This window comes from Aotus nancymaae, unplaced genomic scaffold, assembly GCF_030222135.1.
Source record: "Aotus nancymaae isolate 86718 unplaced genomic scaffold, 86718_ANA_hifiasm-v0.15.2.pri h1tg000267l, whole genome shotgun sequence".
Classification (NCBI taxonomy): Eukaryota; Metazoa; Chordata; class Mammalia; order Primates; family Aotidae; genus Aotus; species Aotus nancymaae.
Window position 1 is genome coordinate 328567 of NW_026988682.1, and position 18824 is coordinate 347390.

At 48.7% G+C, this 18824-nt stretch overlaps 1 long non-coding RNA gene across 1 annotated transcript in view; it reads left to right on the top strand.

Moving 5' to 3' along the window:
- The first annotated feature begins 382 nt into the window (after positions 1 to 382).
- Positions 383 to 18824, top strand: part of LOC135273115 (uncharacterized) — a 32037-nt gene continuing 13595 nt past the window's right edge. Inside the window, exons 1-5 of the long non-coding RNA XR_010340974.1 lie at positions 383 to 471; positions 4195 to 4420; positions 5716 to 5900; positions 6971 to 7289; positions 8074 to 8127. This is a non-coding gene — a long non-coding RNA (uncharacterized LOC135273115). The remainder of the gene's footprint in view (positions 472 to 4194; positions 4421 to 5715; positions 5901 to 6970; positions 7290 to 8073; positions 8128 to 18824) is intronic.

Here is an 18824-nt window from a genome sequence, read left to right on the forward strand (position 1 = left end):
TCGGGAAGAGCTCTGGGTGGGCTCAGTAAAAATGGTGGGGTTGCGGGGAGCCATTGCGTGCGTGGCGGTTGGTGGGGTATGGGCGACTCCACTGACCAGACTCGCCCGCTGACCGGTCGGCGGGCGCAGCCAAGGCAAACACATCCTTCCGCCTTCAGTCGCGCCTCCCGAGGCGCTCCAGCGGACCAAGCCCTCACGCGCGTCAAGTCGCCCCCGCGCAGGCGCGTTTAACTCCTGCGCGCCTCCCGCCCCTTAGCAACCCTCCGGCATCGTTAGGCCCGGCAATAGCCAATGAGACAGGAGCCGCGAGCACACGGGCCAATCGGCGGCGGCGACAGTGCGGAATGAGGTTGCCAGGAGACGGGACGCCGCGGCGAGCCAGCCTCGCCACTCTAGCGATGGCGCCGAAGAGTGTGTAGGTCGTGGTGGGCGCTTCTTCAAGGCAGGCATGGAGTCTTCCAGCGACGACAGGTCAGATAGGGCCGTGGCAGGTCTCCTCCTGAGTGAGGCAGAGGGGTGAAGCCAGAAGGCGGAGGGGCGAAGCCAGAAGGCTGAGGTCCTCTCCGGGAGTCCTGCGGGGAGAGGGCGGGACTCGGGACTTGGCGACCCAGGGAGGGACTGGGTTCAACTGACCCCTCGCCCCACTCGCATGTGGGGACCCCTTTCTTAAGTGGAGCCGCATCTCTACATCTCGCGCCGTGGGCAGAGATCTTGGTTCAGGTCCCTACTCAGGAAGTTCTGTAGTTTTCGTGTCGGGCTCCCTCGGCCCCTCTGGGCCTCGGGTTTCTCTCGGAGGAGACGCGCTGGCCCCACTCCACTTATACGCCCAATGGTGTCACAGCCGAGAGGGGTACCCAGCCCTTCCGGGGAGTCGGAGCGGGAGATTGCGGGTGACTTTTAGTAACTTGTTCTGACGCCGCTGCTTTGGACGGGTAACGCTGAATTTTATTTTTATTAGAGACCGTTTCACCATGTTGACCAGGATGGTTTCGATCTCTTGATCTCGTGATCCACCCGCTTCGGCCTCCCAAAGTGCTGGGATTATAGGCGTGAGCCACCGCGCCCGGCCCCCACCCCCTATTTCTAACAACAACAACAAAAAAATTGGCTATGCACGGTGCTGTAATCCCAGCACTTTGGTAGGCTGAGATGGGCTGATTGCCTGAGCTCAGGAGCTCGAGACCAGCCTGGGCAACACGGTGAAACCCCGTCTCTACTAAAGTACAAAAAAAATTAGCCGGGCGTGGTGGTGCGTGCCTGTTGTCCCAGCTACTCGGGAGGCTGAGGCAGGAGAATTGCTTGAAACCGGAAAAAGGAAGTTGCAGTGAGCCGGGATTGTGCCACTGCACTCCAGCCTGGCGACACAGAGCGAGACTCTATCTCAAAAAAAAAAAAAAAAAAATTCCTGTGATGTGTAGAAAATAAAGCTCTAACAAGAAAACAAGAAATATTTATTTATTTATTTTTATTTTTATAGAGACTGAGTTTCTTCATGTTGGTCAGGCCGGGCTCCAACTCCTGATTTCAGATGATCTGCCTGCCTCGGCCTCCCAAAGGGCTAGGAATTACAGGCGTGAACCGTAACACCTGGCCCGAAATATTTTTGAAATATGCTTCTGGAAAAATAAAGTTATTACTATTTAGCTTTGCAGGAAGAAACTTCAATAAATCTGCAAGGTAGGTATTATAATCTCATTTTACAGCGAGATATGAAACTCATATGAAAGGAGTTCACCTCCTTTCTCCCCAAATTCATTTAGAGCATCTGTGAGTTTCATATCTCGCTGTAAAATGAGATTATAGTGCCTACTTTGTAAAGATTATTGTGAGAATTAAATAATAGATATTTAATGTAATTTCTGGCATGCAGTATTAAGTATTCACTAAGTGGAACTGTACTTAAGTGCAACTAGCAGAGTGACAACATATTTTAACAGTGTTTCAGTAACAATACAACTTTTGACTTTCAAAGATTTTTTTTTTTTTTGAAACGGAGTCTTGCTCTGTTGCCAGGCTGGAGTGCAGTGGCACATTTTCAGCTCATGGCAACCTCCACTTCCCGGGTTCAAGCAATTCTCCCTGCCTCAGCCTCCCAAGTAGCCGGGATTACAGATGCCTGCCACTATGCCTGGCTAATTTTTGTATTTTTAGTAGAGATGGGTTTTCGCCATGTTAGCGAGAAAAGCAAGTTTGATTGGTGTACAGAAAAGCCCATTTGTTTATGGATTGTCTGTGGCAGCTTTTGTGCTGCTGAGTTGAGTTGTGACAGATCCGCATGGGCTGTTAAGCCTAAAATATGTGCCATCTGCCTCTTTACAGAAAAAACGTGTTGACCTCTGTTCTGAAGTGTTGGACAACTACACTGTTTACTCATTTGTTATTCTACTATTTGTTTTCTGGGGGTTTTCTGTTAAGTTTGTTTGTTTTGAGACAGGGTCTTCTCTGTCATCAGGCTGGAGTGCAGTGGTGTAATCTCAGCTCACTGCAGCCTCGACCTCCTGGGCTCTAGTGATCCTCCCACCTCAGCCTCCGGAGTACCTAGGACTACAGGTGCACACCACCACATCTGGCTGATTTTTGTGGGTTTTTTTCCTCTTTTCTTTTCTTTTTTTTTTTTTTTGTGGAGACAGAGTTTCCCCATGTTGCCCAGACTGGTTTCAAACACCTAGGCTCAAGCTCCTGCCTTGGCCTCCCAAAGTGCTGGGATTACAGGTGGGAGCCACCAGACCCATCCTATTCTGGTATTTGTATTACGTATCTTTAAAAGATTTTTTAAGACTTTAAGTCACAAGTGTTCTTTGCAGAAAAAGGAAAATACATGGAAAAGTATAAAAAAGAGGCCGGACACGGTGGCTCACGCCTGTAATCCCAGCACTTAGGGAGGCTGAGGCAGGTGGACCACTAGGTCAGGAGTTTGAGACCAGAGTGGTCAAGATGGTGAAACCCCATCTTTACTGAAAATACAAAAATTAGCTAGACATGGTGGCATATGCCTGTAATCCCAGCTACTTGGGAGGCTGAAGCAGAGAATTGCTTGAACCTGGTATGTGGAGGTTGCAGTGAGCCAAGATCATGCCACTCCACTCCAGCCTGGGCAACAGAGTGAGACTCCATCTCAAAAAAACAAATCAAAACAAAAAGAAAAAAAAGTATAAAAAGAAAATGGAAATTGCTCATAGCCTCACCAGCTAGAGACCACTGCTGATACCTTAGCATGTTTCCTTCAAGTCTTTTTTCTGTAAGATAGCATTTCTCATAGTCACAATTATATGCTACAGAGCATTCTGTATCCTGATTTTTTTACTTGACATTACAATAGGTATTTGATGATGCTGTGACAGACTCTTTGGCACAATCTTTTAAATGCATGAAATACTCCACTGCACAGATGCTCCCTTTAGGCTTAACTGTTCTTTTATTACACATGTGCTGGTTACAGCCGGGCACAATGGCTCATGCCTGTAATCCCAACACTTTGGGAGGCTGAGGCAGGAGGATCACTTGAGCCCAGGAGTTTGAGACCAGCCTGGGCAACATAGTGAGACCCCATCTCTACAAAAAACTTTTTAAAAGTTGGATGTAGTGGTGCACAGCTGTAGTCCCAGCTGCTAAGGAGGCTGAGTTGGGAGGATCACTTGAGCCCCAGGAGGCTGATGCTGCAGTGAGCTGAGATTACACCACTCCACTCTGACCTGGGCAATAGAGTGAGACCTGTCTGGGGGGAAAAAATGGTATATATAATCTCCAAGTTGCTTTTTCCAAAAAGATATCTTACTACATTTAAAAACTTGAATGTGGCTGGGTGCAGTGGCTCATGCCTGTAATCCCAGCACTTTGGGAGGCCAAGGCAGGTGTATCAAGAGGTCAAGAGTTCAAGACCCTCCTGGCCAATATGTTGAAACCCCATCTCTACTAAAAATAACAAAAATTAACGCCTGTAATCCCAGCTACTCAGGAGGCTGAGGCAGGAGAATCACTTGAACCCAGGAGGTGTAGGTTCCAGTGAGCCAAAATTGTGCCACTGCACTCTAGCCTGGGTGACAGAACAAGATGCCGTCTCAAAAAAAACTTGAATGTTGGTGATCTGGTCCAGAATGTGGTCAGTAGCTGCTCCAGGTGGCCAGGCATCTCAGTGAGATGTCTACAAACGACACTCATTCCTAAAATGCCCTTTTCATGCTCCCCTGCTGCCAGACTATCAGTCGTGCCTTCCTGAACAGGAGCTCGGTGGAACATGTGGTGGAGTTTGGCCTTGACTACCCCGAGGGCATGGCCATTGACTGGATGGCAAGAACCTCTATTCAGCCGACACTGGGACCAACAGGATCGAAATGGCTTGGCTGGACAGGCAGTTCCAGCAGGTCCTCATGTGGAGGGACCTGGACAACCTGCGGTCGCTGGCCCTGGATCCCACCGAGGGGTAAGAGTTTGCCTGTCTGGGGCGTCCTCGTGTCTGCCTCTCTGTGTGAGACGGTGTAGGAGTGCCAGCTGGGAAGGTGGCAGGCTGCCCATGTGGCCCTCGGTGATCACAGCTGTACCAATGTCATTCACCCTGATGGTGGCCAGGACTAGTAGGCCCCTCGGAAGTCATGGAGTTCCTTCATGGGGCAGGTGCTGAGGCTGTGTCAGGCACAGTGCTGGCTGCTTTCACCTGGGCCATCTCACCAAAGCATCCACGGGGCCTGCATCGGGCAGCATCTGTGTCGATTTTACAGATGCAGAAACAGGCTCAGAGAAACTGAGGGACATATCTAAGACACATACCCAGTTAGAGTGGAGCTGGGCCAGGAAGTGCTATCTCAGGCTCCCAACCAGGCCTCGTGGCTTTGCACCGTTTTGCCAAAACCAGGATCCAGAACTGGCTTTGAGGTCCCTGGACTTCAGGCCACTCTGAAATGGCCTCCTGGAGGCTGCTGAGCCACAGCTTAGGACCAACATTGAGAAGTAAGTGTGCTTTTAGCTGCCGGGCATCCTAGGGGCCCTGCCTTGGGCACTGGGGTCAGACAGGCCCCAGATGTGTGTGAGTGTGGGGTGTCTCTCTGGACTTGAGTTTTGTTTTCTGTGCAGTGGACCCAGTGCCCACCCCAGGAAGCATCTGTGTGTGTGTGGCAGCCCAATCCCTACCTGCTGCACATTCTATCAGGGAAGGAAAGAAGATGTCAGGATGGCAGGACATCAGAAAGAGGTCTGGTTTTAGAGCAAGGGCAGGTCAAACTTAGAATCTGGAATGAGGATCTGCATTTCCTCTTGTGGATCTGCTGAAGGAAGGGACAGAGGGGCTGCTGGGGAGGAGCCCAGAGCTGAGTTTATATCCTGATCCTGCAAGGCCTCCCCTGCTCTGATGTCTTGTTTTCTTCTATGCTTGTGTTCATCCTGGTTTCTGCCGTGTCCCCGGCATCCGGCAAAGCTTAGGGGGGTATTCTAGCACACACTTGGCCTGGCTGTGTGCCTGTTTTTGTGTCTGTAAATGGGTGTTTCCTCACCTTACGAGTGAGCCACTGTGGGAATTCAGGGAGGTGGTACAGTGACTGCCCTGGAGGGATGTTTGTGTGGCAGGGGGAAAGGGTCTCGCCCTTCCCTGCTTCCTGCACGTGGCTTTCTCCAGGATGGGAAGGGCCGAGCTGAGGTGACAGGGAAGGTGCAGCCCCTCCCCACTCTCTGTTCTGTGGTGAGAGTGGACTCACTGAGCCTGCCCTTCTCCCTCATGCCTTCCAGCTACATCTACTGGATCAAGTGAGGCGGCAAGCCAAGGATTGTGGGGGCTTTCATGGACGGGACCAACTGCTTGATGCTGGTGGACAAGGTGGGCCAGGCCAACGACCTCACCATTGACTACACTGACCAGCGCCTCTACTGGACTGACCTGGACACCAACATGATCGAGTCATCCAACATGCTGGGTGAGGGCCAGGCTGGGGCCTGCTGGGCATGGAGGGTGGGGCAGCTGGGCACTGGCAACCTCCCAGCCCCACCACATGTGCCTTGTCGCTTGCAAGTCCCCAACCTGGCAGGAGCTGTGGCCACTTCCACAACTTCCCAGCAGCCTCACCCTCTGCTGTGGAGGTTGCCTCTGCCCACACCTGGGTGCCATTGCTGCAGTGGTGTCAGGAGAGGCTCTGGTGATGGCTGTTTCCTGTGCACCTGCTGGACACCAAGTCCAGCTAATCCCTGTGCCAGGAGTCTCATTTGACCCTACCACATGCAGTGGAGGTTTCCATTGCTGGGGAACTTGAGGCCCAAGGAAGTCACATGATTTGCTAAGGTTACAGAGATGCTGAGTTCTGGATCCCCCCGGGGCACCAGCACTCAATCCCCACCCAACCCTGAGCCCCACCATGTGCTGGGATTGTGCTGAGAGTGTCCACAGGCTGGGGACCCTGGGACTGGTGCTCTCACCTCCTTTCTCTAGATCCTGAGAATGAGGCTTAGGGAAGTTTGAAAAAAACCTGTTCCAAGTCACGCAGCAGCAGGAGCAGGATTTGAATCCAGGATAGGGGACCGCACACTCTGTCCTGCTAGAGTAGTTATGTAGCCATCCTGGGTGATATGACAGGGGCCACTGTGCTCAGCAAAGGAGCCCCCCCTACCCCCTGCCAAGTTGGGAGAGTGGAAGGTTGCGGGCAGAAGCTCTGAGGGGCCAGGTGCAGTGACTCACACCTGTAATCCCAGCCCTTTGTGAGGCCAAGACAGGTAGATGGTTTGAGCCCAGGAGTTCAAGACCAGCCCAGGTACATAGTGAGACCCCATCTCGACAAAAAATTTTTAAAAAAGTAACCAGCCATGGTGGTGCATGCCTGTAGTCCTAGCTACTTGGGAGGCTTAGGTGGGAGGACTGCTTGAGCCTAGGAGGTTGAGGCTGTGATGTTGCGTGATCGTGCCACTGCACTCCAGCCTGGGCAATCAAATAATTAAAAGCAGCCAGAGATAGGGGAAAGCACATTATCTTAAACATTGACAACTGTTCTGACAGAATGACAGAAGCCAATAGACAAGAATGGACTCTTGACAAGGTGTCCCTGGAAGAGACAGCCCAACTCCCCAGTGCTCCACAGGGCTCCAGAGCAGCCCCCACAGCTGCATCTGACCAGCCTGACTCAGCTGCCATCACTGAGAAAGCCAAGAAGATAAAGAACCTAAAGAAAAAGCTCCGGCAGGTGGAAGAGCTGCAGCAGCGGATCCAGGCTGGGGAAGTCAGCCAGCCCAGCAAAGAGCAGCTGGAAAAGCTAGCAAGGAGGAGGGCACTAGAAGAGGAGTTAGAGGACTTGGAATTAGGTCTCTGAGGCTTTTAGGTAATAGGGAATGGACTGCAGAACAAACCATGGGGCCATCTGGGGTCCGGGGGAATATGGGCAACAGCAGTCAGGAGGGGGACCCCCATACTGCCTTACTTCCACTTCTTGTAGCCCAGCTCTGTCCTCCAGAGCCTAGCATCTCCCTCGATCCTTCCCTTGTCTTCCCAACTTCTACTTTTTGGACGTTCCCCCTCTTTTTCCCGGTGTTCAAAATCTCAGTGACTACCCAAAGTACCTTTGCTGCTGATTTGGGTGTCTTGTTTAAAAGAAAATCAGGTGGGTGAGAATCTCTTGGAGAACTGAGGCTGAGGGTAGAGGTAGTATGCTCAAGTCTTGGAGTCTTGGTTCCTGTTTGCATTGTTTATGGGTTATTTCCCTCTCCGTCCCTCATCTTTTTTTTAAAAAAAAAACAAAAAACAAAAATAAGAATAAACACAAGTAAACATGTCAAAAAAAAAAAGCAGCCAGCCGCTTACTTTTGACTTCAGGTGATCCGCCCACCTCAGCCTCCCGAAGTGCTGGAATTACAGGCATGAGCCACTGCGCCCAGCCTTTTCTTTTCTTTTAAAACCAGTCCTTTATTCATGGACATTCAGGTTGTTTCCAATGTTTTGCCACCACGAACAATGCTGTGATAATAACAGCCAGCATGTCCTGAATGCTTACCGTGTGCCAGGCCCTTGTTAAAATCCTTCCTATATATCATATTTAATTCTCACTATAACTGTGACAAAAGCACAGGGAGGTGAATGTCTCAAACCACATCTGTTTTTATCCACAGCTGGGAATGTGTCCGTAAGATAACTTTCCAGATAAAGATTGCTGCTACCAAAAGGTATGTCCATTTTATTTATTTATTTATTTTTATTTTTGAGATGGAGTCTTGCTGTGTTGCCCAGGCTGGAGTGCAGTGGCGCAATCTCGACTTACCACAACCTCTGCCTACCAGGTTCAAGTGATTCTCATGCCTCAGCTTCCCGAGTAGCTAGGACTACAGTCACCATGCCTGGCTAATTTTTGTATTTTTTTGGTAGATATGAGTTTTACCATGTTGGCCAGGCTGGTCACGAACTCCTGGCCTCAAGTGATCTATCTGCTTCCACTCCCCAAAGTGCTGGGATTACAGATGTGAGCCACCATGCCAGGCCAGGTATGTCCATTTTAAAGTTATATAAATACTGCCAAACTGGCCTCATCAAGGATGTGCCCATCTGCATCTCACTGGCAAGTAGATATATGAGGGCCCATTGCCTTCCTCTCTCATTGTTGAAAAATTTCTTGATATCTGCTAACCTGAAAGGTGAAAAATAGTATTTCATTGTGACTCTGATGTGCTTTCTTTTCCTTTAAGTGAATGAGGTTGAGCATGTTTTCAAATGTTTAGTCCATTTGTTTTATAATGGGGTTTTAAAAACTTAATAAATGCTTCCACTGTTGACCTAGAATAGTCAATGGACAAGGCAGTCTGGATTCCTTTACATTTTAATTTTACTTATAGATTTTTAAAATAGTTAATACAGTTACAAGATTCAAAATTTGAAAGGAGTACAAGAGTAGAGACAAACCCCCATCCGTGTGTCTCCCCAGTGCCCAATTCCTGTCCCCAAACACAATCAGGCCTCCATTTGCCTCAGTTTCTCCCTCCTGTGTCCATGGTCAAAACCTGGGCCACACCATTATCCTTAGCTGCTCCATCTCTGAAATATTAAATTCAAACATTCCACTCCGATCTCGCCACTGTCCTCTTAACCACCCAGCACCTGACCTTCAACCTCATCATGACTCCTCTCTTGACATCCCACCTGCCCTTTACCTTACCTTCCTTTCCCATCCAGCTGAGGTTCTCTGCTCTCCAGAGGCTCCATGTTGGGCCCCACTGGCCTCCAGCCACACCTGTCTGGAAAGCCTTACTTTCTGTTTCACAATACCTAGTTCAGAGTCAGCCTACTCAGGGGATTACTCTCATTTAAAAGTCTTGGCTGGGCATGGTAGCTCATGCCTGTAATCCCAGCACTTTGGGAGGCCAAGGCAGGTGGATCACGAGGTCAGGAGTTGGAGAGCAGCTTGACCAACATGGGGAAACCCCATCTCCACTAAAAGTAGAAAAATTAGCTGGGCATGGTAGGGTACACCTGTGATCCCAGCTACTCAGGAGGCTGAGGCAGGAGAATCACTTGAACCCAGGAGGGGGAGTTTGCAGTGAGCCGAGATCATGCCACTGCACTACAGCCTGGGTGACAGAGTGAGACTCCATCTCAAAAAAAAAAAAAAAAAAGAAATATTAAGCAGAGTAACCATATAATTTACTGTTCAAACTAGGACCCTTTTAAGAATGAAAGGAACACTATTAATTATGAAGCCAAGACAATATAGGGAGATGGCTACTGTCCAAGGCAGATCAGGATGCAAATTCAAGTTCAGTCTTAAGGAATATAGTAATAATTTAGGAAGTCAGTACGTAGCAGCCAATCAATTTTGACTCAAGCAGAACACATATGTTGAATAGAATCCTCAAGCTGTGGTGAAAGTCAGTAGGAGCCAGGGTTTCTAGCCTGGGGTGGTTGCAGGGGGGATGTGTTTTCTGGCTGTGAGAACCTCTTGAGAGGCCATGAGGAGAAAGAGGATTAGAAGCAGCTTTAGACATATGGTTGCACTTCCACTTTTCTAGGCTGTTAATAAGAACTGGAGCCAAGATTTAAGAGAAAAAAGGTCAGCCAAGCCCAACCGGAGTGTGTAGACCCTGGAATTTCAGTATTCTCATCTGGAGAGTCAAAGATTGTTGTAGGGTGGCCAATTGTCTCAATCTGCCCAGGACTGAGATGTGTCCCAGAATGAGGGAGGCAGGACTTTCAGTGCTTAAACCAGGTCAGTCCTAGGCAAACTGCATGGTTGTTCATGCCAAATTGCTATGAGTTGTTAAACGAGAGAGATACAGATATTAGATATTTTGCATGGTGTGTGGTGAGTGGTAGGCACTTAACATCTAGTTGGTTCATTTTATACACATTAACCCAATTTAAGAGCACAGCATCAAATCGTTTTCCTCTACAAGTGGGCATTTGTTTGGTTTGGCTGCCCTCATTGGTACTGAGAAGCTTATGAGATCCTTCTGATGGGAGGAGCGTGAAAAATATTCAAGCCTTCATCTACCTGCCAGATATTAAGCAACCCTGGGGTCACCAAAAGATCAGAGTTACCCCAAGGTGAGAAGTAAAGGAGAGAAAGGCTTTCTATTCAGACACTAGAACCTCACAAGGTTCTGAGGCCTCAGGACCAAAGACATGTTTCATGTTATCTGTATTTCTGATAAGGAAGGAGCAAGGGTTAGAAAAGAAAATAAGTTTCTCTCTAAAACATCTCCTGCACTAAGGAGTTCCTGAGGCAAGCTACATTTCAAACATAGGAGCAAAGATAATTGGCTTATTTTTTATTTTTTTGAGGCAAAGTCTTGCTCCGTCTCCCAGGCTGGAGTGCAGTGTCATGATCTTGGCTCACTGCAACCTATGTTTCTGGGTTCAAGTGATACTCCTGCCTCAGCCTCCCAAGTAGCTGGGATTATAGACACCCACCACCACACCCAGCTAATTTGTGTGTGGTGTGTGTGTGTGTGTGTGTGTGTGTGTGTGTGTATTGTTAGTAGAGACAGGGTTTCACCATGTTGGCCAGGCTGGTTTCAAACTCCTGACCTCAAGTGATCCACCTGCCTTGGCCTCCCAAAGTGCTAGTATTACAGGTGTGAGCTACTGTGCCTGGCTTTCAATTGGCTTTCTCGTATAGCGTTTGAAACTTTAAAATAGGCATGGCTTCCTCACCTTTATCTACTTAATTTGGATCTTGAAGAGAGTGGTGAAGAGGGGAGAAGTGAGAAAAGAGGAAAGGAGGAAGGATAATGCTCATTCTAGACCTTTTAAGCTCCCCCACAACCTCAGGGCTGGGGGAGGGAGACAAAATTACCCCCAAGGAAGCCTGTATTTATCCCTCTCTCTTCTTGCCCTTTAACACCTTAAAACCAAGATCTCTCCAAATTATCAACATATACTGCATTCCCTCCCTAGCCATGACGGCTGTTCTCCTAAAAAACAAAAACAAAACAGAATCAAAAAGCCCTATCAGGAGAGGATCTTGAGTTAGTGACCTTGAGACCTTAAGGGGAAATGGATTGAGAGCCTGAATTTGCAAGTGAGCCAATGAAAATCCCAATACAAAGTTTTTATAACCTTATTCCGTAACAGTTAATTAAAATAGACTCCAACCTCCTTGCCACATTCTAGAGGAGGCCTACACCTTTGCTTAAATGTCTGTGAATTTCCAGAGGCTTCTAGTCTCAGTGTTGCTCTGGTTCCAGGTCCCTGCCTGGTGGGACTCGGTCTCGCTGTGCTTCACCTTCAGTGTCTGTTCTTTGCTTTCACCTCCAGGACAGCCCAGGCATGGAATTCTGCCCTTCTGTGGTTTCCTCAAAATTGGTCATTTAAGGCATATATGTGAGCAGCAGGCTTTGTTGAAGGTTCAGAACCAGACTAGTCACCCATGAAACTCTGAGAGTAATACAAGGGCATATACCATTGTCCCTCCGTATCCACAGGGCATTGGTTCCAGGAGCCCCTGCTAATGGCAAAGTCCATACATATTCAAGTCTCCCAGTAGGCCCTGTGGAACTGTCCATATGAAAACTTGGCCCATATATGCAGGTTTTGCATCCCATAAATACTGTATTTTTTACCCCATTTGTTGAAAAACATCTGTGTATAAGTAGACCCATGCAGTTCAAAACCCATGTTGTTCAGGGGTCAACTGCATTCTTGTTGTTGTTACCGTTGCTGTTTTGCCAGAAACAGGGTCTCATTCTGTCACCCAGGCTTCAGTGCAGTAGGGTAATCATAGCTCATTGCACACAGGCTCGAACTCCTGGGCTCAAGCAATCCTCCCACTTCAACCTCCCAAGTAGCTTGGACTTCAGGCAAGCTACTTGGATAGCAAACCAAGGTGAAGGGGAGCAACTTTGCCCAGGTCTGTCTCTGCATGGGGGCCACCATGACACCCTGAGCCTGACAGCTGCCCCCAACATACCACTGCATCCAACTAATTATTTTTATTTTTTGTAGTGATGAAGTCTCACTTTGTTACCCAGGATGTTCTTTAACATGAAGTGGTTTAAGCTAAATGCTGTAGAAGGGAAGTACAAAGCAGGCTGGGGTAGACAGTGAGGGCTTTCTGGAGGAAGGAGAAGGTGCGCCAGACATATTGAGTCTGAACGGTGGGAAAAATCCAGATGGTGAGGGCTAGTGGGCCACCAAAGAAAAGGGATCTGGCAGAGTTTGGGGCTGCAAAGTTGGAGCCATGGAGGAAAGCATGGGGAGCAGAGAGTGCTCCATATATAGGGAGAGCAGAAGCTGGAGGGGAACCACACAGAGAAGTCACAGGAGCCAAGGGAGGGGCAGGGTAAGAGTGGTTGGCACTGCTCATATCCCTAATGCCTGGGACAGAGGGGCCTTGGGACTGAATTGAATTGTTCAGCATTGCCCAATGCTCCCAAAAGCCCAAGGGGAAGGAAGGCTGTGGTAAGAGGCAGCAGGAGGGACCTTCGGACAGTAAGACAGACTATGCCAATGTTTCCCTACCTTCTTTACATGATGCCACTCTGCCCCCAGGAGAAAAAATTTAATCTTATTTAAATCAATTTTATTAAATTAAAATTTAATCTCTTTCATTAGAAGTAAGGAATAAGGCCGGGCACGGTGGCTCACACCTATAATCCCAGCACTTTGGGAGGCCGAGGCGGGTGGATCACGAGGTCAAGAGATCGAGACCATCCTGGTCAGCAAGGTGAAACCCTGTCTCTACTAAAAAATACAAAAATTAGCTGGGCATGGTGGCACGCACCTGTAGTCCCAGCTACTTGGGAGGCTGAGGCAGGAGAATTGCTTGAACCCAGGAGGCGGAGGTTGCGATGAGCCGAGATCCTGCCATTGCACTCCAGCCTGGGTAACAAGGGCTAAACTCCGTCTCAAAAAAAAAAAAAAGAAAGAAATAAGGAATAAGGGCCAGGCACAGTGGCTCATACCTGCAATCCCAACACTTTGAGAGGCCAAGGCAGGCAGATTGCTTGAGCCCAGGAGTTCAAGACCAGCCTGGGCAACATAGAAGAACTTTGTCTCTACAAAAAATTTTTTAAAAAAATTAGCTAGGTGTGGTGGTGCACACCTGTAGTCTCAGCTACTGGAAAAGCTGAGGTGGGAGGATCACCTGAGTCAGGGAAAGTTTAGGCTGCAGTGAACCATAATTGTGCCGTTGCACTCCAACCTGGGCAGCAGAGTGAGACTCTGTCTCAAAAAATAAAGGAATAAGATTTGTTAGGTCTGGTGTAGCTGTAGAGTACCACAAACCATTGTAATATCTAAAATATTTTCATTCCCCCAAGAACCAATTATGCCCAAATTGAGAGTGCATGGACTCAACTTTGTCCAGGTCTGTCTCTGCATGGTGGTCACCATGACACCCTGAGCCTGACAGCTGCCCCAACCATGGCCTAGGCTCTTCCCTCACTCACCTCCCCTAACGAGCCTGGGTAGTGCTGTGCAGAGCCAGAAGGCACAGGTTTGGACACCCCCAGGTTTTCCCCACTCCATGTATCCTGCAGGGGTATCTGGAAGAAAGGCCAGTGGGTGAACTAGCAAATAAATCCCTGTAGGCCTCAGGGAGGACCGAATTCCCAGCCCTACAGCTGGGTTCGGTCCCTGTGTGGAAGTCATTGAATCTTTTCCTATGAGCCCATTCTTTGAATGCTTACTGTGCTGATCGTTCCACAGGCTTGCCCCCTGCAAGTTGCACAGTGACCCTGAGTGGGCAGAACTTTCATTATCCCTGTTTTATAGAGAGGAAACTGAGGTGAAGGGGAGCAAGTAGCTTGCCAGGGGTCAAAGCATGTGGGTGGCTGAATCTGGATTACAGTTCAGGCCTGTCTGACTCCCCACTTGTGGGCTAATGGACTTTGTCTTCCCTTCCTCATTTTCTCAGCCCTTTCTCTTTCAGTCTCTAACTGCCAGTGACTATTTTGACTTCTAGGGGAGGACATAGGTCTGGATGCAATTCTGTTAGGGTCGGAGATATATGGGGATAACTGCAGAGCCCAGGATGCCTATCCAAGATTGACGGGGAAGGAGGACATTTCAAATGACAAGGACCCACCCTGGGTTATTATGTCTTAACACCTCTGAGGGGCCAGGGCCCGAAGCCACTGCCTACCCTGAATGAGGGCCTCACCTGCCCAGGGTAGGCAAATAGACAGGAGGAAAGCTGGGCAGGGTCTTCTCAGAGGCCCAGAAGGGAGAGGCTGTCTTCTCCACACCCTGGACAGGGTCTACATCCAGAACCCCTACCAATGGTTGCTAGGACCAGACCCTCCACGAGGGCCTATCACACACACCTGTGGAGCCCTTGCCAAGAAAGCTTTATGGCCTCCAGAGACCTGACTGTCACCAAAGGCAAAACACATTGTCTCTGTCTCTATTCTCTTAGCATGTGGATCCACAAAGACCTCTGCACTACAGACCCTGTGATGGAACTGAGAAACTGTAGATGAGGATGTTTCTAGAAGGAGGCTTCTCCTAAAATATAAATGAGGAACCGGCACAAGTTCCTTGTGGCTGGACTATAGACCAAGAGGCTGGGAATGGCAGGGCTGATGATGATGTGGGTTCTATGCCAGCCATGTTGTAGTGTTTGGTGGTAGTGTCTAGCAGTTACCGTCTGCAAAGTGGTGGGTTTCCCTGCAAAGCAGACTTTCTGAAGATGGCATCTGAGGAGGTCCTGGAAGAAAGGCCATCAGGACCTTAGGATAACATGGCTGCAACCAGCAGTGAGAAGAAAGCAATGACTAGAAGTTAGGAAAGTGGCTGAACCCAATTCTAGGCAGATCCCAGAGAGGAGTAGCTTGAAGGCCAGTTTGGGGACAGGAAAATGTGGGAGGAGAGATTTCCTGACTTCTGCTCTACCCTCTTCTACTCTCTATAGCTAACCTCATCTGATTTCCAGATAACTGTCCAAGGTATGACCAGCAAGCCCCTAGTGAAGTCAGAAGAGGGGTCTGACCATTGGCCAAGAAGCCCACCATGGCCTGGACAGTTTTGCTGGGTCCTTCTCCAGGCAAACTGCAAGTTTAGAGGTGCTTGGGTCAGAGCCATTTGAGGCCTGTCACTCCCACAAAAAACCCAGAAACCAGTTTCCTCAGTTGACAGGCTAGTGGTTCCACTCAGGGAAGCCAGAGATCTCAGACATTTCGAGGAATCTAAGAATCAGCAAATCATAAAAGGTTCTGGGTCTCCTTGGAATAACAGGAGAAAATGATGGGGAGTAGGATACAGTCCCTCACACAGACACTCAAGCTCCGAGAGCATTATGGGTCCCGCAATACCCATGTCAAAGGGAATCAAGGAGGGAACCCTTTAATAAAAGTATTTAATTTGCTGCAGGGAGTGTTTACTTTATTGAGTTAGGAGAGTAACAGAGTGAAAATCTCAAATCCACAAGGAATTTTTCCAGTCGGTGCTTTGTCGGGAGTTATTAGTTTGGGGGATGTTTCAGGCCCTTGTGGGAGTCACTCCTGGAGGGATTTAAATGGCTTTTTGAGCTCTGCTGAGCCTTGCACCATGCACATAATGGGGACTGTGTGTGCGGCATCATTTCTAATGTGATCAATGCTGGTAGGTCAGGCTGTTAATAAGATAGATTTTTATTAACTCTGTCTCTGACATTCCCATGAGGGAAATGCAGCTGGCTGTTTGCTGATAATGACCTTGCCTGAAGGGAGGGCTAGATCAGGTTGGGTGGGGGCGACCATCTGACTGTGAGCAAACTATTTACCCAGAATTCCATCCTCTCTCATGCCCACCTCTGCCTGACTGCAAGTGGAGAGGTGGGAAGGAGAATGACCTGGCTTGGAACCTACCCAAGTATGGAGGGCTCCTTCTGGTTACTCAGAAATAACCAGAGCTTAGCGCCTCCCAAGAACTGTGAAAGCAAATTCCAAATCCAAGCTGCTTTGGGTCTCAGAGCAGACCACAAACACAAACTTGCCAGAAGATTCTTAAGAGATACATGCTTTGAGAACATTCTTGCAATGACCAGGAAGGGGCAGGAAGTGGGGCAGGAGAAGTGGGTCAGTTTGTTGGGTCAAACCAGATCAGTACATTTTTGAAAGCCCAGAATAGTTCTATGCACATAGGCAGGGATGCTTTCTCACTCCATACAGGATGGAGAAAGCTGAACTTTCTGTGTCAACCCTGAACTCACCCTCATTGAGATCCTGTATAGACCAGGTGCAGTGGCTCATGCTTGTAATCCCAGCATTTTGGGAGGCCAAGGTGGATGGATCATCGGAGGTCAGGAGTTCAAGACCAACCTGGCCAATATGGTGAAACCCTGTCTGTATTAAAAATACAAAAAAATTAGCTGGGCATGGTGGCAGGTGCCCGTAATCCCAGCTACTCAGGAGGCTGAGGCAGGAGAATTGCTTGAACCTGGGAGGCAGAGGTTGGAGTGAGCCAAGATAGCGCCATTGCACTCCAGCCTGAGCAACAAGAGTGAAACTCTGTCTTTAAAAAAAAGCCTATATAATGTCCTCTTAGCATCATTTCCCATCTTAATGTGTGGCAGTAGGCATCCCCAGCCCTTTGTCTCACACCCATCTGGAATCAACCTTTTGCTGGAGCCAGAGCTGCCTGCTTAATTTAAAGGGGAGTAGGAAGCTGAGAGCTCCCAGTGCAGAAATCAACAGTTTGTTCATTCATTCAATTAACATTTATTATCTGCAAGCCCTGAGCCTGCTAGAGATATAAAAATGGAACATGGCAAATGCTGCCCCTGCTCTCTTGGGCTCTCAGTCTCATTGGACACAGAGGCAAATAAGGGGGCATTTGGTAATGGGGGCACTGTGAAAGCAGAGCATAGGGGCATCTAATCCAGACAGGAGGGGTCCAGGAAGGCTTCCAGGAGGAAGAGATGTTCACATTGAGACCTGAAGCATGGGTCAGAGTTAGCCAGGAGAGGGTAGGGAAATGGAAAGAAGTCCCTGGAGCAGGGCAAACAGACACATAGAGGAAGAGGCATAAGTTCTCTGTGGCTGGACTATAGACCAAGAGGCTGGGAATGGCAGGGCTGGTGATGCAGGTTCTATGCCAGCCATGTTGTAGTGTTTGAACTTGGTGCTGAGAGCTTCAGAGGACCACTGAAGGGTTCTAGGTGGGAAAAGGACAGAATCATGTGTATGCTTGAGAGAGATCATCTGGGTTTGGTGTGGAGAATGGATAAAAGCGGGCAAGACATGGCCAGTTAGGAGGCTGGTCCAAGGGAGAGATGCTGGCATTGGCAATAAAGAGAAGGGTGGACTTGAGACAAAATGTAAAAGGTAGAATTGACAGGACTTGATAACAGATGACATGTGGGGGCAGATAGTCAGGGAGACTCCCAGATTTCCAGCCTGAGCTAGTGGATGCCTCATGGTAGCAGCTTAGGAAACACAAACGTAGTAGTAGTTTTGTTACATTGGGTATTTTTTGTTTTGTGTTGGGGGTAGTTGATAATGAATTCCACTTTGGATACGTTCTATTTGAGGAGAAACTCCAAGTGGAGATGTCCAGAGGCCATGATGCAGCCACCATGTCTGGAGTTCAGTAGAGAAGCATAAATTTGTGAGGCATCAGAATCTACATGGAAATCAAGCCCACAGAAAAGGATAAGGTTGCCTTTGGGTCTGTGAAGTGAGAAGAGAGCCCAGACAGAGTCCCCAGGAGCTTCAGTGTTTACAGGATGGGCAGAGGAAGAGGAACCCACAGAGGAGACTCAGAAGGGGCAACCAGGAGGTTAGGAGGGGAATGGAAGGAGGGCTTCATTCTGGAAACAAAGGGCAGAGAGATAGTCAAGATGGACCCGCTTCTGCAGGATGGGCATCACAGTCTGGGGAGGGGTAGGGCAGAAGCTAGAAGGCAGTAAGTTGAGAAGAGTCAAAAGTAAAAAACTGGGTTCACTTGGCAGTTGTTCCAAGATGCTTGTCTGTGAATGACAGGAGTGAAAGAAGCCTCTTAAGGGAAACATAGGCCAAGGGAGATCCTTTTGTTTTTGAAGGTCAGCAAAATCAGAACATACTGTAGGCTTACAAAAAGGGGCCGGGGAAAGAGAATGATTTAAAGGGAAAAGCAGCTCAAGGAGGCTGCTGGATGGAGCAAGGTGGCCCTGGGCGCAGGTGGAGAGGCTCCTAGTAGGGAGTTGAGAGAATTCCAGGCCGGTCTCTGGTTTGAGGAGACAGGTGGGGTGGAAAAGCAATTGTAGGAGCTGTGGATGGCTGGTATACATGAGCCAGCCAAGCAGCTCAGGCCTAGCAGCCATCACTCTCCTGTTTTATTGCAGTGGAGTCACACATGGAAATTTGTGGTCAGATGAAGGTTGTTAAGGTTGTTTGACTTCCACCTTCTGCTGATCTACCATTCTGAATAATGATACTCTTTGTCTTTATGAAGCTGCTTTTATGTACAGTATCTA